General features: G+C 36.8%; 1 long non-coding RNA gene across 1 annotated transcript; it reads left to right on the top strand.

Moving 5' to 3' along the window:
• The first annotated feature begins 2,167 nt into the window (after positions 1-2,167).
• Positions 2,168-3,074, top strand: LOC147762611 (uncharacterized). Its single transcript, XR_015333761.1, has 2 exons — positions 2,168-2,269; positions 2,549-3,074. It is a non-coding gene; the product is annotated as an uncharacterized LOC147762611 (long non-coding RNA).
• Positions 3,075-8,819: the final 5,745 nt, after the last annotated feature.

Below are 8,819 nucleotides of genomic sequence, written 5' to 3'. Positions count from 1 at the left end.
CGACGTAATGATGAAATACAAGGGATAATTAGAGAGCTGATCACTTCTTAAATGCTTTTAAACATAGATCATACTGCGTTGTTGTTTTTTTCCTTCAAATTATCTATTTCACCACTTAAATCTCACGTTTTTGTTTTCAGTTTATAATTCGCACTCTGTCCTCTAAGTATTCTCCAAGCTTCATGAATGAGGGTTTGTTGTACATTTGTTTTTATGATGTGTACAAGTTGTGTAAAACGACCGCATACATGCACAATTTATAACTTTGTGGATAATACTTCTACATGTACAGGTAAACCAGGTTATTTGAATATTGATAATTGCATCAAAACAATGAGCCGATCTTTTAGTAAATAAAAGGTATCAAGTTGGTTTTTAAGTACGCCAATTTTCACCAAAATGTGAGACTTGTGCAGAACGCCTTGAAATGTTTAGTGATTGAATAAATAGCTTCATCGTCTAATCCTTCATCCAGACTTTAAAGTGCTGAAGACAATACTCCCTCTCTCCACATATTTTAACCTGCTCGACTGGGGACTTCAACAGGGTCATTGTCAATGCATGGTCGTATAGATGTTTTTTGTGAACAAATGATGCGTAATCATTTTAAAACTATAGAATGAGCGTCCTAAAAAGAATTAACATTAACTGTTCTTGGCCGAATGGATTAGGATACTGTTAATTATTCTTTTCAAACTATTAATTACGTCTGTTCATTTGTTAATAAAAAGCCATCGTCTGTTCAAAATGAGTAAAAATGCATCGTTTTTGAAGAATGTTTTTTTTAGTAAAATAATATTCTTCGCACGCAAATCGTCGTTCTCATATCATAGGTATTTGATTATTTTTCATGGTGTCATTGATTATAATGAATGTCAATTTTTTCGAGAAAAAGGGGAAATGTCATTTCTTACTTCTTCGCTATGTATCTCAGGGTATATTGCTTGTTTGTAATGTGTGGGATAAACTTTTTCGATTTATGATGCATGCATGCATTAAGACCTTCCTGCCGATCTGTCTTGAAAAGGTACCGATTTGGACAAATTTCAGAGGTTTCAAGGACGCAGTTTCCATCGAAGACCTTAGACGACTAAATTTGTTGTACTGGAGGTGTAAAATTCGGCTGGGAATCTCAAAATGATCTCACTAAAGATAGCTCTCTGCTAAATAAACCACTCCAGCATGTGTTTAAGAACCTGTTGGACCTGTGACCTCACCGGTTTCAATACCGATGTCTTTTAATAATGAGGTGCTTTGACCCAGAAAGAACCAGGGAGTGAACTTGAAGTAAGTTAATACCAGGTTTGTCAGTATTACTGTATAACAATTATGGCCATCCTGTCAAGCAATGCATGGTCAGATAAATGTTCTTGAGTACAAAAATGTCCTGATGATTTTTGGTTGAATGATTCAAAATAAGTATGGGTTTTCATTTCAAGCTTGTCTTTATTTCTGTCCCTTTGTTATAAAAACGTCAGGGCAGTTGCCGATCAAAATGATTATAATAAAAAAATTATGTTGAATGTTTTCTATGTAAAATTGTTCTAGTTCTTAAATTGGTGACATGAATTATTTGCGCATTTTGCATTATGTTCGTGCGACATGCAAAGCTTCAGTGATATGTAACTAACAAAATTGTCCCGAAAAAAGCTCGGTGGCAACTTTAAGCTTCTTTCAACACAATCACGTGCAACATTACTGAATTTATTTGGAAGAATTCAATCATTGCGCATGCCTTGGGAACTTTGACATTTCGTGGGCTACAAAACTGAGATTTTGGGCGTTTTCACCTCCAGTTTGTGCGTGACCGGTTCAAAGACTCCTGCTATCCTGTAGCCAAACATTCACTATGAACAAGCTGAAGTGGTTTGCAGTGCTCTTGGCTATCATGCTTTTGGTGGAGATGTTTGATGAATCCGAAGGTAAGAAAGACTATGTGGACTAAATGGAGTAATAAAAGTGCCTTGATTTTGTTACTGTATTCCGTTCTCTGTATTATCATCCTTCACGAAACTGTTCAAACTAAATTAAATGATATTGTCAGTAAAAAATGCATAAACTTATGAATAAGGGTTAACTGAGAAATGGGAAGATTTTTTGGCTAAGCAACAGGGAGGGCATATATACTACTGGGTTTTCGCAAATTATGCAATTAGGCTTTCGGCGCCGCCGCCTCTGCAGCCGCCGCCGTCGTCGTCGTCGTCGCAGCTTTGGCGATAGCACTGCGGTGGAAGACGCCCAGGAAGCGGGAGAGAAAGCCAGCGACGAGGTAAGAGCTTACACACAAAACATCATTAGATCAGTTCCAAGCCGTTTTTTAATCTGATCACTTGTCATTGCCAAATCATCAGAGAAACATAATTGAAGTTAATGGATATCTTTTTGAAATCATCAAATAACATCATTTAAATGTTTACTTTAGTTTAGTAATTATTTTAGAGATTGGACGACCAGGGAGAAATGTACTTTATTTCATGAAAGTAATGCAGCAGTAGCATTATGCACAATGTAAAGATGATTATCCAGGTAAATGTTATCGGCATTTCAGCTCCTTCAAAAGTTGGTGCAATTTAAGGATGACAGTGATGACAACGAAGTTGACGATGAGGATGGTGATGATGACGATGACGAATGAATGAATCGACCCATATTTTGACGACATGCGGCCATGAAAAAGAGAGAGAGAGAGGAGCACACTGACGACAAAATTTCAAGTGCATATGTTCAGACACAACGTTAATGAAAAACGATTCATTTTAACAGTTTCATACTTTGGGTTTCAAAAACAACCAAGTATTTCGGAATTTGTTTGAGTCAATCCGAGTTCTGAGAACAACCATAGTGTAGATAGCGCGAGGAAGATTGTCACACACAAGCACACATGCATGCAAACACACAATCACACTCACGCACACGTACACAAATACTGAGACATACTGGTATAGATTCAATTTTCCTTTCAAGTATTGTTGTTTTAAATCTTTGAAAAATATTGATGTAGAAATGATTAGATTCTTACTGTAACTCTCAAAGTGCAAATTGGTCTAGCATCTGAAATAAAATCTCAGAGCTATCTTGGTTGTTTTCTTAATTGTCTTTTGCTGATGTTATGAGGATAACGTTTTGGCGGGAACCTTTTGCAATTCTTACTCTTTTCACGATTCACAGTTTGTATGAATACCAAGTGGCTTTCTTTTTTATTTTAAATGATGATGATAAGCTTATTTGTCGTATCTCCAAATACATTGTGAAGCTGTCCGGATTACTTTCGAGTGTAAAATAACAATAATAATAAATAATGATAAATTTATTTTAAGTCTAAAATCCATTTAAAATGTTCAGTAGACTTTACATAAAATATCATAAATAATAATACATAAAATATCATAAATAAAATCTAGGCAAAACAACCATTATTCCATACAATTAAATGCAATTAATACAAAATTTATAAAACCAATTAAGAGTTAATCAAAATATTTCCTAAAAAGGTATGTTTTGAGTTCTTTTTTAAAATGTTTGGTAGACTGAATTGCTCGGATTTCCAGCGGTAATAGATTCCATTCCTTTGGACCTGCAGCTTTGAAAGATATATCACCGTAGGTTTTTAATCGCATACTGGGTTGAGTAGCAATTGGTCTACAGACCGCAGATTTCGCATTAATAGTAGGCCTACGCGGCACTTTGATTAAGTTGTGAGAAAATTTCGGTTTACGCTACCATAAATTCATGAAATCAAAGCAATATTTTTCCGGTAATAATGCTTATTTGACCTTTGTTTTTGTTTTTGAAGGAACTGGCTTGGTTGTTTAGCAGTACTCACACGCGTCTTCTAGGACATTTAGAGTAGCTAACACTCCTTAAGATATAAGACCTTATAGACTAATACCAGTATATGTAAGCACCAAGTTGGAGATGTGGGGGAAGTTTGGTGCTTGAAAATTGTCCAGAATAAGGTGGACACTCAGGTTACAAATATCTAAACCATAAAAGAAGCACTCGAACAGTCTACAATGTATGTTCACGAGGCGCGATACCCGGAAGTCAGGTAGAGCTTGCAGTCGTCGTACATCTGTACAAAATTTGGCTCGGGGTATGATCCTGTGAAACACGCACTACACACCTTGAAAACCAGTAGTGCGATCCGATCTTCGAGTGAATTCCTGATCCTACGGTGTCTCGTCTGGTACATGTAGATGGGTAGGCCTGATGTTGACTGTGATAACCGGCAGGCTGCTGGAAAAAGCTGATCTCTTGAGCCCCGTAATTCGTCGAGAGTTTGAGAAAAACATCCCGTCTCGGATTGTGACCAAGAGCCGAATACTTCTGGGTGAGATCGAAATGTTGTTAAGCAGAGGTTTTTTTTCTATTTTTTTTATTTCATAGTTTTCAAAAACCCATTTTGATCGGAAAATATTATGAATAATCAAAACCTATCACCTGCGTTGCAAGCATTATCATAATTTTGCTTAAAACATCTTCTAAACGCACGTTGTCTGTCTTAAAATAGTTACCGTACCTTTGTAGAAATTATGGTACATAAATGTGTTTGGGAAACGTGAATTGGTTCAACTAACACAATCTAAGAAACCTGATTTAACGTCATTGACTATTTGTCACTATTTAAAAATTTACACAACGTAACATTTAACTTACTAAATAAATATCTCAGAACGGTTAAAACAGGGACTCTTAATCTATGAAATGTTTATTAGTCTATAATACATGATATAATTCATCCAAACAACTCGATCCCCCAACGTCAATCACCAAACAGTATGAACAATAATGTATGAAGATATACATACACAGTGATTTCTTTCGTGCAAATTTCACCTGAGCATTTAATCTGAAAGAACCATGATGACATATTTTGACAAACAACAGCTTGGCATTCATAATAAAGAACAATTTCTTATTAAAAAATAGTAATTAAAATAAGCTGAAATTAATTGTCTCTGTCGGTTCATATCAAAATGTTTATTATTCAATACAGATGGCAGTTAAATTTTATTGTCAAGCTAATTTTAATAAGAAAATTCACAAATCAACAAAAACCAATTGACAATGACTTTCTACCAGGACGGCAGATATTAAAGGCACATTTTCCAAAAGCCACCCTGTAACTTTTGGCTAGATGGAGGCAATAAAATTTGCACGCGCGCAGATGGCATTGTGCCCTCTCTGTAGGGAGCTACTACAGGAGATTCCTCAGTTAACTTCAATCTTAAGTAACAAGCTATTCAGAAGGAGTTATTTTATCTGTCACAAAAGAGCAAGTGATTAATATCCGAGTAATTAACTGTCTTGATTTCTGGCAAGTTGACTTGGCTTGGGCATGTTAATTGGCAGTGCCTGAGCAGTTGCAAATGTGACAGGCGAAGTGCTTTAGTTGCGCTCTCCTTGGGCTCTCCTGAATTTTCGTATTATTTTGTGTGTTTTTTTTCTCTGTCCGAGGACTCTTTCGCGCGAGGGAAAGATATCAGTCGTTCGCAAGTCGCGCCATAGGAAAGACGTGGTCTTTCTTGTCCAGTTTGTTGTCTTGAAATGAGACAATTCTTTACATTTTCAGGTAGGCGTGGGTTTATTTCTGTTTTAATTTTTTATGTTTGGTTTGGTATTCAACTTTTGGTTTCTTATTGTTCCTCCTTTATCATTCTTTTCCTACTTCCCATTTCGTTGCATTTATTGTAATTTGTTTATTTTCGAAATATTTCGTTTTATTAGTTAAGTAATTTTGTTGTATAGTTATTCATGTTTTTATTCTTGTGATTAAGTTGCTTTTAAGTTGATTAATTTCATGTTGTTAATAATATGAGTTGTTCCCAAATGGCGCCATAGGAAAGCCGTGGTCCTTCTTGTCCAGTTTGTTGTCTTGAAATGAGACAATTCTTTGCATTTTCAGACCTGACTCGTGTTGTTCAATAAAGCAAATAAAACTGATCGCTTTGACACAAACAATTACCAGCCATGTAATCATTCTTGGGATTTCATCACAGGGTGAGAGAGAATTAAATGACCATCTATTTATTTAAAGACATATATATATGTGAATTATTTGTGAAAAATCAATCCGTCGCCCTGGTAGTACTGGGGCATTTAGCGCTCTTGAGAAGGTGCAATGGAATGTATTCCCACACAGCAAAAGAAGTGCCACCCTACCGCAATTATGTACATTGCTACAATTGTTTTAAACTTCTCTTACATAGCAACTAGGCAACCGAGCATCGTGTAAATTGGAGATGTGAGGAGTAGAGCATTGACCCACCTAGAGTAACCATTGAAATACTCCAATATTAATGCTTTTTAAATATGTGCCTCCTACGTGAGAGGGATACATTTTTTTACCAAGTGGTTGCCCTTGGAGGGCGTCTTCATCCGCCAAATTGCCAGACTAACCGCCAAATTGCCAGACTAACCGCCAAATTGCCAGACTAACCGCCAAATTATGAAAGGGGTCCATGACCATCCATTGATGTTTCAGCAGATGATGCTACTCCGTGTACAACTGATGATTTTATTACTGGTGAAAACTGAGCTATGATATTTGGCACATTTAATTGATTCCGCCCTTTTTCTGTTTGCGTAAGTCTACATTTAGCCGTAACTTGGAATTTTGAAAATCTGTGCGTACCATTTTTAAAGGCCTGGTTATGCCCCTGCCATAGCTTGTGGTGTAGGCAAGCTGGCAGTGGTCAACGGGAACCTTAACACAGACCACTGTATCCAAATACTGGAAAAGAACGGAATTCTGTGGAGGGTGTCTTTGTGGTCCATGACCATCCATTGATGTTTCAGCATGATGATGCTACTCCGTGTACAACCAGTTTAACTGTATAAGTTATTTGAGAACCAGATCCAAGCCCCCGCCCCCATGACCAGCTCAATCACTTGATGAGAAACTCATTAAGAATATGTGGGATATCCTCGGAAATGGATAACTGAGGGATACAAACAAAAATGATCTCATTCTATATTTGCCCCCACCGTGTGTGGAACGCCATCATAAAATTACGTAATGTTATATCATAAAAATAATTATCAAAACAAACTGTGCAAATATTTTCATTTGTGGTGTTGCAAAATGTAGACATACTCGGCATAGCCCGTAGCCCCTTACGATGTCAAAAAATCGTATACGATTTCATCGCACGGCGCCCGTGGCATATGCAATCTAGGATTTACTGGTATCCCCTGTATGTATAAACCTACACTGTACCTAAACAAACCCAGACGCCAGCAGGAGATAAATGGCACAAGCATGACATACTGGTAATTAGTATATACCGCCTATTGATGGGGATCTTTGCGTCACCAAGTAACTTCACCCTCTGTTTTTGCACAAAAAAAGGGTTTTGAAGCCCCACCTGTAGTCTTCTCCTTTTTCTCACGTACTGGAAGATACATTATTTAGAGAGACCTGCACTTATTCAGAAGGAAATTGTTTGGTTAGGACTTGGGAGCAACCAACTGCAACGCCATTATAGTATATTCAATCAAAATCATCCATGCCACCTGGGGTCACTTATTGGAGGTCTTCACATCTTGTATTAATCTCATTTCATGAGGAGGAAAGTGCCAAGCCATTCATACGGTCAAAATACATTTTCCTGGGGTAAATTTTTTCCTTCTCACAGTTCACTGTTCAGTCCGTCCATGCACTTAGATTCGAGTTCTTATATTCCATTTTCAAGTTAACTTTTCAGTTGTATAATGAGTTGTCAGTGAAATAGATTGACATACGCCTCCACGTGCATTGCCTTGTTTCCAAACAAGAAAATGGCGGATTGTTTGGTGTCGCGGCCATGTGCTGTGTGTAGTGTAGCATGTAAACCTTTTTTACATTTGTCTTTGTATTGTGAGTACAAGACATACTTCATTGTGACACTTAGTATGTTATCTGTTCACATTTCACCCTGGTATGGGTTTCAATACTGTCAGAGGAAATAATGTAAAAAAAAAAAAAAAAAAAAAAAAAAAAAAATGTTGGAATGGGCTTTGGTGGTCTGCTTAAATAAACAGATGTTTAACTTGTACTCAAACAGGTATATGTTTTAGGAGCTGGAATCCAAGCCCTTGGTATGAACCTCCAATACAAAATCATCGGGCAATTGTTATTGCAATTAAGAAAAGTTTGTGAGTTGAAATGTACCCCATGTCGAAACCTGCGGCCATACTGCTCATTACTCAAACTCGTACATGTAGTGGTGGAGTTGACTTTACACGGTGAGGGTACATGTAGCTTCACAACTGATAAAAAAATAATCTGGAAATGTTATGGTTATATGTTAAAATATTATCATACATTTTATGTGGTGTAAACGATGATAAATCTAAGTACATGCATTTAAGAGCAAAGTCATCTGATTCTGCGTTCATAATACGACAAAATGAACAAATAATTGTGAATCATTATAAAGGCTTAATTTGTGCCTTGCGTGTCACTATACGCCAGGTATTTGACATCGAATGCAGAATCAGCAAAAATGCGGTCGGCATCCACTTGGAAAATCAAACTTAGAACCACATTCTGAAACAGTGTTTGGATTCACAGCCTTTGCATATTTGTCAGGTGTTGCAGCCTTCCTATAACATGCTTCTAATGTCTGCAGGGTGGGGATATTCACATGCGCCGGTAGTGACAGTGCTCAAAATAAAGTTTTTTTTTTACTTTATGCAGTACTTTACTCCAACTAAGGGCCCTGTATTAGCATAACGAGACCTACGTCACAATACAAATCTTGCAAAAGAAAAAAAAAGAAAACCAAGTCGATTTTTTTCTTTTTTAGAATTTAAAAACAATAGCGGTATCCTCTCAT

Source organism: Lingula anatina, chromosome 4, assembly GCF_051362555.1.
Source record: "Lingula anatina isolate TDL-2025a chromosome 4, LinAna3.0, whole genome shotgun sequence".
NCBI classification, from domain to species: Eukaryota; Metazoa; Brachiopoda; class Lingulata; order Lingulida; family Lingulidae; genus Lingula; species Lingula anatina.
The sequence above is the reverse complement of the archived record's forward strand: the minus strand, read 5'-3'. Positions and strand labels throughout refer to the sequence as shown.